General features: G+C 49.0%; 1 long non-coding RNA gene across 1 annotated transcript; it reads right to left on the bottom strand.

Moving 5' to 3' along the window:
- Positions 1 to 1,751: 1,751 nt before the first annotated feature.
- On the bottom strand, positions 1,752 to 10,467 carry LOC140721948 (uncharacterized). The gene is made up of 3 exons (XR_012097510.1): positions 10,345 to 10,467; positions 2,469 to 2,611; positions 1,752 to 1,814 (listed from the first exon to the last, which is right to left on the bottom strand). It is a non-coding gene; the product is annotated as an uncharacterized lncRNA (long non-coding RNA).
- Between the last annotated feature and the right edge of the window lie 2,410 nt (positions 10,468 to 12,877).

Below are 12,877 nucleotides of genomic sequence, written 5' to 3' on the forward strand. Positions count from 1 at the left end.
GGGAGGGGTACAGGAGCCTGAATACTCAACAGTTTACAAGCAGTTGCTTCCCCTCCGCCATCAGTTTGAGAACTCTCCCTGAACACTTAAACACTCCCTGGGTATTCACTTATTTTTGCAGTATTTATTAACTTCCCCGATTTACGTTAATTTTACATCTTCGCACCGCATTGAGTCACGTTGTAGTTGCACAAGGCGTCGGCTAGGCCCCGCTTGGAGGGCGGTGTTCCGGTGGGTATAGACCAGGCGAGAGGAATGTCAGGAGCAGATAGGCAATGACTTGGCCACCACTGCTGACCCACCAACTGGAGAGTGTAGAGATTGAGCGTCAAAATACTCTATGAAGGTTGGGTACCACCCAACGATATCTGTTTCTGGCTAAAGACTATGGATACCTCATCAGATAACTGTAAAGAACACCTTGGTGTTCTGGTCGTCCTCCTGTAGGAAAGATGCCACTGAGATGGAAGGAGTGCGGAGGGAGATTTACGAGGATGTTGCCGGGTCTCGAGGGTCAGAGTTATGCGGAAGAGACGAGAAGGATGGGACTTTGTTCTTTGGAGCGTGGGTATGAAGCCAGGGGAGGCACAGATAGGGTGAATACACAGCCCTTTTTTCCCCTTGGCTGGGGCATCGAGAGCTAGTATGCACAGCATTGAGGTGAGAGTGGGTGGTGAGAACGGAGAGAGGAGAGGCAGGGACTGGGGTAAGAGACAGAGATAAATGGGGAGAAGCGGAATGAGTTGGTGAGAAGAAGGGCAGTGTGAAAAGAGGAGTGAGTAGAAAGGAGGAGTAAATGGGGAGAGCGGGGGAGTTTGGGGCAGGGAGGGGAGACGGGTGGTCTAGGTGGGGAGAGGGAGAGTAGGGGGAGAATGGGGATGCAAGTAGAGGAGGAAACAGGGGTAGAAAGGAGGGGAAGATAGGGTGGGAGGGGATGAAAGGATGGGGGGTGAGGGTGTAGATTGAATGGGGAGAAGTGGGGTGAAGTCACTTGATTGAAGTCGGCCGGAAAGGCGGTTGACAGAGACCTCGGACCTCTTCAGGAATATCCGGGTACAAATATGCCGTCTTCTCGCAGATGAATCTGAATTTACTTTTGCAACTGTAGCGGTAACTCGATCCGCACTTACTGCAGGTGGGCGTTTCATAGTTCAACTCGTACAGAAGATCAGAGGCCACATTCCTTTTAAAGAGGGTTAGACAAATTTCAACAGAGACAAAACAGATCCAGCAGACAACCGGAGACCGTCGCCAAACTCATCCCACTAATCTGCGCCTCTCTCCACAGCCCCTTGTCAGCCTCTAAACTTATCCTATGATACCGCGCTCTCCCCTCAGCCCCGGGTCCATCGCCGTACGAATCCCATTATACCGCTCTCCCCTACCATCACGAATCAGCTCCCAAATTAATCCCACTGTACAACTCTCTCCCACCAACCCTGTGCCAGTGAACAAACTGATCTCACTGACTCACTCTCCCCACAGATCTGTGTCAGAACCCAAACTAATCCCACTGCCCGACTCTATCCCCACGACCTCCTTTCAGTCTCCAAACTAATCCCACTGTCTCACTCTCTCCACAACCCTGTCTTTCTCCAAACTGATCTCACTGACTCACACTCTCCCCACAGATCTGTGTCAGAGCTCAAACTAATCCCACTGCCCGATTTTCTCCCCACGACCCAGTTTGTCTTCAAACTAATCCCACTGACCCACTTCCACACCACAGAGCTGCAACAGTCCAAACCTCACCTGTCTGCGCATTTTCCAATCCAGTATGTTACGTATCGTTGGACAGCGTTGGAAACAAACTTCTGTGAAATTAAATCCCTTCAGTTAATGTTTAGAACCAGACTCTAACAATGCATATCCATGTGAAGGGACGGTACAGAGAGGGAATCAAACAGTGTCTGAGCTCGGGACTGTGGTCTGAGTTTCACTCTTTGTCTGACCCCGGGAGTGTGTGATGGGACGGTGTGGAGGGAGATTCCCTCTGTGTCTGACCCCGGGAGTGTGTGATGGGACAGTGTGGAGGGAGATTCACTCAGTGTCTGACTCCGGGAGTGTGTGATGGGACGGTGTGGAGGGAGATTCACTCTGTGTCTGACCCCGGGAGTGTGTGGTGGGACGGGGTGGAGGGAGATTCCCTCTGTGTCTGACCCAGCGAGTGTGTAGATGGGACGGTGTGGAGGGAAATTCACTCTGTGTCTGACCCCGGGAGTGTGTGATGGGACGGTGTGGAGGGAGATTCACTCTGTGTCTGACTCACCGAGTGTGTGGTGGGACGGAGTGGAAGGAGCTTCACTCTGTGTCTCACATCTGGAGTGTGTGGTGGTATTGTGCTTAGGGAGATTCACTCTGTGTCTCACATCTGGAGTGTGTGGTGGTATTGTGTGTAGGGAGATTCAGTGTCTGTCTCACCCCGCGACCTCTAGATTATTGATATCTCTTCTCGCGGTAAGACATACCTTTTCCTTGTTTGAATTTATTTCGAGGAGCCTTGAATCAAGTTCCGAACAATTTTGCCTCGCTCCATCATAAGATGTTCCAAACGTGGATATGAAATAACAACGGTCTTCATTTTTGATCCATTCCTGGGGACACGTTGTCTCTGCAACTCAGGAACAACGAACTGTGAATCTCCCTCCATAAATCCCGTTGCATCAGCTGGGGTCAGAAAAAGTTAAACTCCCTACACACTGTCCAATCACACACACCTGGGGGCAGACAGAGAGTGAAGCTTATATCCACAGCGTCCCCTCATACACTCCTGGGGTCAGACACAGAATAAATCTCACTTCACACCGTCCTTTCACACACTCCCGGGGTCGATGTGAAACTCCATCCACACCGTCCTATCACACTCTTCTGGGATAGAACGCAGACCGAAACTCACTCCACACAGTCACGTCACTCATTCTAGTCGTCCTTCTGCATCATCTCTTCACACAGTCAGAGTCAGACGCAAAGTGTAGTAATTCAGTATCCGACCTGCCGCATCACGGACTACCGAGATCAGAAAGTAGGGTACGCTGTTTCCACATTGTCCATTCACACTTTCCAGGGTCAGACACAGGATGAAGCTACCTTGAATTGTCCAACTCCCGGTAATTACCTCCCCCTCCCTTCCCTTGTCCCAGGTTCACTATGACTCCTCCTCCAGTTACCTATCAGCTCACTCCTGCCTCCGCCTGACGGTGGGAGATCAGTCTGTGTCTGCCCACGGGAGCGTGTGATGGGATGGTGTGGAGGGAGATTCACTCTGTGTCTGACCACTGGAGTGTGTGTGCGCATGGTGTAGAGGGACCTTCACTCCGTTTCTGACCCCGGGAGTGTGTGACAGGACGGTGTGGAGGGAAATTCACTCTGTGTCTGATCGCGGGAGTGTGTGTTGGGACGGTGCGGAGTAAGCTTCACTGTTGTCTGACCCCAGGAGGGTGTGACGGGACGGTGTGAAAGGGTCTTCACTATGTATTTAACCCCAGAAGTGTGTGGTGGAACGGCGTGGAGTGAATTTCACTCTGTGTCTGAGACTGAGAAAGAGTAATGGGGCGGTGTGGAGGGAGATACACACTGCGTCTGACCCCGGGAGTGTGTGATGGGACGATGAAGAGGGTGATTCACTCTGTGTCACACCCCCGGAGTGTGTGGGATGGTGCGGAGGGATTTTCACTCTGTGCCGGACCCAGGGAGTGTGTTTGGGGACGGTGCGGAGGGAGCTTCACACTTGTCTGAGCACAGTACTGGGTGATGGGACGGTGTGGAAGGAGCTTAACTGTGTATCTAACCGCAGGACTGTGTGATGGGAAAGTGTGGAGAGAGATTCTCTCTGGTCTGACGCGGGGATTGTGTGATGGGACGGTGTGGAGGGAGCTTCACTCTCTGTCTGACCCCGGGAATGTGTGATGGGACGGTGTGGAGGGAGATTCACTCTGTGTCTGACCCCGGGAATGTGTGATAGAACGGTGTGGAGGGAGATTCACTCTGTGTCTGACCCCGGGAGTGTGTGATGGGACTGTGTGGAGGGAGATTCACTCTGTGTCTGACCCCGGGAATGTGTGATAGAACGGTGTGGAGAGAGATTCACTCTGTGTCTGACCTCGGGATGGGAAGAAGGTACGTAGGTGCAAGGTGAAGAACTAGTAAGGGGAAAGATCAATATGTGTGGGCGGAGAGCAGGGAAAGGTGAAGAAGGAATAGCAGAAGGTGGCGGAACATTCCCGGGGTCAGACACAGAGTGAGGCTCCCTCCACACCGTCGCATCACAGTCCCGCTGTCAGACATATAGTGCAATTCCCTACACATTGTCCCATCACACACTCCCGTGGTCAGAAACAGAGAAAATCACCTTCCACACCGTCCCATCACGCATTTCCGGGGTCAGACACAGAGTGAATCTCAAGCCACGCCGTCCCATAACACACTCCCGAGGTCAGACACAGAGTGAATCTCCAGCCACTCTGTCCCATCACACTCTGCCGGGGTCAGACACAGAGTGAATCTCCCTCCGCACCGTCCCATCACAATCTCCCAGGGTCAGACACAGAGTGAATCTCCCTCCACACCGTCCCATCACACGCTCCCGGGGTCAGACGCAGAGTGAATCTCCCTCCACACTGTCCCATCACACACTCCTTGGTCAGGCTCAGAATGTATCTCCCTCCACGCCGTCCCATCACACACTCCCGGTGTCAGACACAGAGTGAATCTCCCTCCACACCATCCCATCACACACTCACGGGGTCAGACACAGAGTGAATCTCCTTCCGCACCGTCCCATCACAAACTCCCAGGGTCAGACACAGAGTGAATCTCCCTCCACACCGTCCCATCAGACGCTCCCGGTGTCAGGCACAGAGTGTATCTCACTCCACTCCGTCCCAGCACACACTCGCGGTGTCAGACACAGAGTGAATCTCCTTCCACACTCTCCCATCACACACTCCCGGTGACAGACACAGTGTAAAACTCCCTCCACGCCGTCCCTTCACACACCCCTGGGGTTATTGAAATCGCATCAAGAGGTGGAGACGGAAGCTCTGTGAGAAGGTGTTTTTTTTTAACTGATATTGGTAAAGATGCTGGACTGTGGAGGCGCGTGACGTAGTGCGCTAAAGTTTTAAATGAAAGACCGGCATATACAGCGGCAATAGTCGGAGTGGACTGACTCAGAGCTGGTCGGCTTTGGCTCAATCAGGCTTCGGCAAGAACAGACAGAGGCGAGGTTTGAACGGGGCACAACTGCGCAAGCGCGTGAAAGTCGTCCTGTGAGGCAGCGGGAGAATTTAAGTAGCGAGCGGAGGCTGACTCAGGGCGAGCACTGTTGTCCCTGATGATTACACATGCAAAAGGTGCATGGAGTTGAAGCTCCTGACAAACCGTGTTAGGGAACTGGAGCCGGATGAACTTCTGATCATTCGGGAAGCAGAAGCAGAAATAGACAGGAGTTTCAGGGGGATAGTCAGCCCTAGGAATCAGGAGACAGGCAGTTGCGTGAGTGTCAGGAGAGGGAAGGGGAATAGACAGGAAGAGCAGTGCACCCCTTTGGCCGTTCCCATCAACAATGTATACCGTTTTGGATACTGTTGGTGGGACGACCTACCAGGGACTAGTTGCAGTGGTTGCGATTCTGGCACCGAGACTGGACTCTCAGCTCAGAAGTGAAGGAGGGAAAAGAGGAGAGCAGTTGTGATAGGGGATTCGATAGTTAGTTGGACAGATAGGAGGCTCTGTAAAAGAGATCGAGAATCCCGGATGGCCTGTCTCCTTCGTGGTGCCAGGGTCCGCAGTATCTCGGATGGAGTTCTCAGTATTCTCAAGAGGGAGGGTGAGCAGCCAGATATCGTGGTCCATGTAGTGACCAATGACGTGGGTAGGAAGAGTGAGGAGATCCTGAATGGGGAGTTTAGGGAGTTTGGTGCCAAGTTAAAGGACAGGACCTCCAGGATAGCATTCTCAGGATTGCAACCAGTGCCATGTGCAGGTGGGTTTAGAAATACTAAAGTAGTGCAGATCAACACTTGGTTGAAGACATGGTGCAGGAGGGAGGGCTTCAAATAAATGGGCAGTTTTCCAGGGAAGTTGGGACCTGTTCCGGCAGGACGGTTTACATCTGAACTTGAGGCGGACAGATATTCTTGCAGGTGGGTTTGCTAAAGAAGATCCAGTGGATTTATACTAGATACAAGCGGGGAGGGGGAACCAGAGTGTAGGAACAGCTGTATGGGAGAAGGAAGAAAAAGAAGACAATGAAGCTCTTTGTTCTGTCAGAGATAAACAGAAAGGAAGTGTAGAATTTCTTAAATACATTTATTTTAATGCTAGGTGCAGTGTAAGAACATTGGATGAGTTTAGAGCGTGTATTGATACCTGGGAATATGATGTTGTAGCTATTAGTGAAACATGGTTGCAGGAGATATGTGATTGGCAACTGAATATTCCTGGATTTCTTTGCTTCAGGTGTGATAGAATCGGAGGGACAAGAGTGTTGCGTTGTTTGTCCGGGAAAATATTACAGCGGTGCGCTGGCAGTATAGATTAGAGGGATCGTCTAGGGAGACTATTTGTGTGGAATTGAGGAATGTGAAAGGGATTAGTAACACTTACAGGGGTGTATTAGTGACCACCTAATGGGGAGCTGGAAATGGAGGAGAACATTCGTAAGGAGATAGCAGATATTTGTAGTAAGAACAAAGTTGTGATAGTGGGTGATTTTAATTTTCCACACCTAAACTGGAAAGCCCATTCTGTAAATGGCTGGATGGGGTTGTAGTTTGTAAAATGTGTGCAGGATAGTTTTTTACAGCAATACATAGAGGTACCGAAGAGAGAAGGGGTAGTGTTGGATCTTCTGTTAGTGAATGGAATAGGTCAGGTGAGGGGGTATGTGTTGGGGAGCACTTCAGTTGCAGTGATCACAATGACATTAGTTTCAATATCATTATGGAGAAGGATAGGACTGGACCCAGGGTCGAGATGTCTGATTGCAGAAAGACCATCTTTGATGAGATGAGAAAGGATTAAAACGAGAGAGTGGGACAATTTGTTTTATCGGAAGGATGTAGTAGAGAAATGGCGGTCATTTAACGGTGAAATTTTGAGGGTAAAGAATTTTTATGTTTCTGTTAGATTGAAAGGAAAGGTTAAAAGTTTGAGAGAGGCATGGTTTTCTAGGGATATTGGAAACTTGGTTAAGAAAAAGAGAGATATCTACAATAAATATTGGCAGCATGGCGTAAATGAGGTTCTCTGGGAATATAAAGAATATAAGAAGAATCTTAAGAATGAAATTAGAAAAGCTGAAAGAAGATACGAGGTTACTTTGGCAAATAAGATGAAAATAAATCCAAAGGGTTTCTACAGTTATAGTAATAGCAAAAGGATAGTGAGGAATAAAATTGGTCCTTTAGAGAATCAGAGTGGACAGCTATGTGTGGAGCCTAAAGAGATTTGGGAGATTTTGAACAATTTATTTTCTTCGGTATTCACTAAGGAGAAGGATATTGAATTGTGTAAGGTAAGGGAAACAAATAGGGAAGTTATGGAAACTATGACGATTAAAGAGGAGGAAGTACTGGCGCTTTTAAGGAATGTAAAAGTGGATAAATCTCCCGATCCTGATAGGATTTTCCTAGGATCTTGAGGGAAGTTAGTGTGGAAATAGCTGGTGCTCTGACTGAAATATTTCAAATGTCATTAGAAACGGGAATGGTGCCGGAGGATTCGCGTATTGCCTATGCGGTTCTTTTGTTTTTAAAGGGTTCTAAGAGAAAATCTTGCAAATATAGGTCTGACTGTTTGACGTCAGTGGTGGGTAAATTAATGGAAAGTATTCTTAGAGATGGTATATATAATTATCTGGATAGAGAGTGTCTGATTAGGAACAGTCAGCATGGATTTGTGCTGTTTGACAAATCTTACTGATTTTTTGAAGAGGTTACGAGGAAAGCTGACAGGGGTAGAGCAGTGGATGTTGTCTATACGGATTTCAGTAAGGCCTTTGACAAGGTTCCGCACGGATGTTTAGTTAGGAAGGATCAATCGTTTGGTCTGAATATTGAAGCAGTAAAATTGATTCAACAGTAGCTGGATGGGAGATGCCAGAGATTAGTGGTGGATAACTGTTTGTCAGCTTGGAGGCCGGTGACTAGTGGTGTGCCTCAGGGATCAGTACTGGGTCCAATGTTGCTTGTCATATACTTTAATGATCTGGATAAGGGGGTGATAATTTGGATTGGTAAATATGCAGATGATACTAAGGTAGGTGGCGTTGTGGATAATGAAGTAGGTTTTCAAACTTTGCAGAGAGATTTAGGCCATTTAGAAGAGTGGGCTGAACAATGGCAGATGGAATTTAATGCTGATAAGTGCGAGGTGCTAAATTTTGGCAGGAATAATCCAAGTAGGACATACATGGTAAATTGTAGGGCAGAATAATGCAGTAGAACAGAGTGATCTAGGAATAATGGTGCATGGTTCCCTGAAAGAGGAATCTCATGTAGATAGGGTGGTGAAGAAAGCGTTTGGTATTCTGGCCTTTATAAATCAGAGCACTGAGTTTAGGAGTTGGGATGTAATGTTAAAATTGTACAAGGTATTGGTAAGGGCGAATTTGGAGAATTGTGTACAGTTCTGGTCACCAAATTATAAGAAAGATGTCAACAAAATAGACAGAGTACAGGGGAGATTTACTAGAGTGTTACGTGGGATTCAGCACCTAAGTTGCAGGGGAAGGTTGAACAAGTTATGTCTTTATAATTTGGAGCGTAGAAGGTTGAGGAGGAACCTGATAGAGGTATTTAAAATTATGAGGGGGAGAGATGGTGTTGATGTGGATCCGCTTTTTTCTATTGAGAGTAGTGGAGATTCAAACAAGAGGACATGTGTTGAGAGCTCAGGGGCAAAAGTTTAGGGGTAACACGAGGGGGAATTACTTTACTCAGAGATTGGTAGTTGTGTCGAACGAGCTTCCAGTCGAAGTGGTAGAGATAGGTTCGGTAGTGTAATTTAAAGTAACATTGGATACGTATATGGACAGGAAAGGGATGGAGGGTTATGGGTTGAGGGCAGGTCGGTGGGACAAGGTGAGAGTAAACGTGCGACACGGACCAGAAGGCCCTAGATGGCCTGTTTCCGTGGTGTAATTGTTATATGGTTATATGATCAGACGCAGACAGCGTCTCTCTCTCCACGGACCCATCACACACCCCAGGTTCAGACGTGGAGTGAAGCTCCCTGCACACTCCCGGGATCAGACACTGAGAGAAGTTCCAGTCCACAGCCTTCTGTCACATACTCTCGGAGTCAAACACAGAGATTAGCTCCCTGTGCAAAGCCTCGACTCACACTGCCTGGGTGAGACAAGAATGAATCTCTCTCTCCCTAGCCTCATCACACATTTCAGCCTTCAGATGTGTGATGAAGCTTGCAGCACACCGTCCCGTCACTCTGATCCCGGGTCAGACGCTCAGTATTACTCTTTCCACACCGTCTCATCACACACTCCTGCGGTCAGACAACAGATTTTAGATCCTTCCACAAAGTCCAATAACACAGCCTTGGTCAGGCTCCGTGTGAATCGCACTCTCCACGGCCGCATCACACACTCCAGCGGTCAGTCACAGAAAGGAACTCCCTCGGCACACTCGACAAATGTCAGAGGGAGAGTGATTCTCCCTCCACAGCTTCTCAACACAACACAGAGCAAAGTGTCAGACACAGAGGGAAGTTGCCTGCACACGGTCCCATCACACACTTCCGAGTTTAATACAATGTGAATCTCCCTCCTTACGTCCCATTACACACTTCCTGGCGAGCCACAGAGTGAGGCTATCTCTGTGCCGACTCATCGCGCTACCCTGTGTTCTCACAGAAAGCAAGGTTTCTCCCACAAGGTCCCATGGCACAGCCACGGGGTCAGACTCCATCCACAACATCCGATCACACAATCGGGTGACAAATTGAATGACCATCCCGTCACACAGTCCCGGATTCTCAGTGAAACTCTCTGTCCACGGTGCCATAACACACTTCAAGGGTCAGAGATGGGGTGAATCTCTCTGGGCACTGTTCCATCACACAATCCCGCTGTCAGACACAGAGTGAAGGTGGATCCATATTGTCCCATCAGACATTCCCGGAGTGAGACATCGAGTGAAGCTCTAATGTTACGTTTCACCATCCCGTGGTCAGACCCAGAGTGAATCCACCTCCTCAACGTCCCATCACAATTTCCTGGATACATTGATAGAGTGAAACTTCCTCTGTCAAGCACAGAATGACGCATCCTCCCTCCATTCCTGCCCAGTTATGCGGAGCAGGTGAAAGAGGGGGATGATGCCTCACCTCTTCTGCTGGTCAAAAATTTACAGAACTGGTGACGGAGATCGCTGTGTATTTGTTTAAAATCGGATAGATTAGACTTGAGCGCAGAAAGCCTGGATTGAAGGGTTGAGTTTAACTCATGGTAGTTTCGGTGGCGGGTTTCCTTAGTCTGACGAATCTGGAATACTGAGAGATGGTGAAGGATGTTTAGCGTTTACAGTGACATGTAAGTCAGCGTCACGCTACCGAACGGGTCACAGAAAGTGTTGTGTCAGTGTCACGGTGAAGGGTGTCACAGTGAAGGATAATCTGGCGGCACAGTAAGAGGCGTCGGCGCCACCGTGAGGGGCGTGTATGTGTCACGCTGCAGGGTATATCAATGCCCTGATGAAGATTTTCTTGAATTTGCAAAGGGGGTCTGCGTCAGTATCGTGCAGGCCATGTCAAAGTTGTTGTGAGGGACGTGTCGGTGTCACTGTGATAGGTGTTTCTGTGCCCCGGCGAAAGGCGTGCCAGATCACAATGAAGTGTATCTCGACGTCAAGGCGAGGGAAATGTCAGAGTGAGGGGTTGGTGGGATCACGGTGGGTGGAGCATCTCTGTTATGGTGTGCTGTTCTCACGTATGTTTGAGTTTCACGTTGAGAGACATGTCATGGCCGCGGTGTGTGTGAGAGTGTAACGCTGAGCTGTGTGATAGTGTCACGGAGAGTACTATGTCGGTGTCATTGTGAATTTAGGGGTCCGTATCACGTTCAGGGGTTTTCCTGTGTCCGTGTGAGGTGCTGGTAATTTCCTCAGTGAGCGGTGCATCGGTGTAATGTTGAGGGGCGATACCGTCCCGGTAAGGGGTGTTACTGTGACGTGTGCGTCTTTGTCACGATGCCGTGCGGAGCGGATCACGTTGAGGAGCGTGAAGGTGTCCCGGTGTACGGTACCTCTGTTTCACGGTGAAGAGCGTGTCGGTGTCACTGTGAGGCGTGTTTCGGTTTTGCTTTGAGGAGTTTATCAGTGAGACAGTCAGGGGCATGTCGATGTTACCACGAGGGGTGTGTTGCAGTCAGTGTAACTGCCATGTGTGATTCACGGCGATGGTCGTGTCAGTGTTGTGGTTAACAGTGTATCTATGTCTCATAGAAAATAGAACATAGAACATAAAATAGTACAGCACATTACAGGCCCTTCTGCCCACAATGTTGAGCCGACCCTCAAACGCTGCCTCCCATATAATCCCCCACCTCGTTGAAGGCCGTGACCGTGCTGCGGTGAAAGGATTATTGATGTTCTGGTGAATAGCGTGTCGGTGTCAGGACGAATGTTGATTGTGTTACGGTAAAGGCCGTGTTTCAATCACGGTAAGGGATGTGTCGGTGTCACTGTGGTGCTTTACAATAACAATTCATTTCACTCTCTTTATTTGTGGTCTGACTCCACCCAGCACCAGTTCCACTCACCATAGATCGAGAGACCGGCCACAATCATGAAGAGGGCGGACGTAACTAGGCAGAGAATGCAGACCTGACGGTACGGTCTATTTCCGATCTTCACTTTCGATTCCCGGTCATGCGCAGCTGTGGGGAGACCACAAGACCATGAGATCATAAGATATAGTAGCAGAAGGAGGCCATTCGGGCAATCGCGTCTACCCCGCCATCCAATCATGGGCCTATCCAATTCTTCCAGTCACCCCCACTCCACTGTCTTCTCCCCATACCCTTTGCTGCCCGGGCAAATCAAGAGCCGATCTCTCTCTGCGTTAAATGCTCCCAATGACTTGGCTTTCACAGCCGCTCCTGGCAACAAATTCCACAGATTTAACAGCCTCTGTCGGAAGTAATTTCTCCGCAGCTCAGTTCTAAAAGGACGTCCTTCAATCCAGAAATCGGGCCCTCTTGTCCTAGAATCGCTTACCATGGGAAGTAACATTTCCATATCTAATCTCTTCAGGCCTTTCAACATTCGGAATATTTCTATAACGATTTCCCTCCCATTCTCCTGATCTCCAGGGAATACAACCCCGGAGCTGTCAGATGTTCCTCCTACAACTTCCCTCTCATTCCTGGAATCATTCTTGTGAATCTTCCCTGAACCCTCTCCAATGGCAGTATATCCTGTCTAAAATAAGGAGCCTAAAACTGCACACAATACTCTCAGTGTGGTCTCACGAGTGTCTTTTGGTGCCTCAACATCACATCCCTGCTCTTATATTCTATACGTCTAAAAATGAATGTCAACATTTCATTCGCTTTCTTCACCACCAACTGAAGATGGAGGTTAAGCTTTAGGCTGTCTTGGACAAGCACTCCCAAGTCCGTTTGCAGCTCTGCATTTTAATTCTCTCACCATCTAAGTAATAGTCTGTGCAAACAAGCTGGATGGACTCAGCAGATCGGGCAGCATCCATTGGAACGAGAGGTGAACGTTTCGGGCCGAGACCCATCGTCAGGACTGAAGAAGGAGGGGGCAGGAGAGCTACAAGAAGGTGGGGGGAGGGTTGAAGGTGAAAAACCAATCAGAGTAAAGATCAAGGGGTGCGGGAGGGGATAGGCAGGAGA

The sequence above is a fragment of the Hemitrygon akajei genome, unplaced genomic scaffold (assembly GCF_048418815.1).
Source record: "Hemitrygon akajei unplaced genomic scaffold, sHemAka1.3 Scf000065, whole genome shotgun sequence".
Lineage (NCBI taxonomy): Eukaryota > Metazoa > Chordata > Chondrichthyes > Myliobatiformes > Dasyatidae > Hemitrygon > Hemitrygon akajei.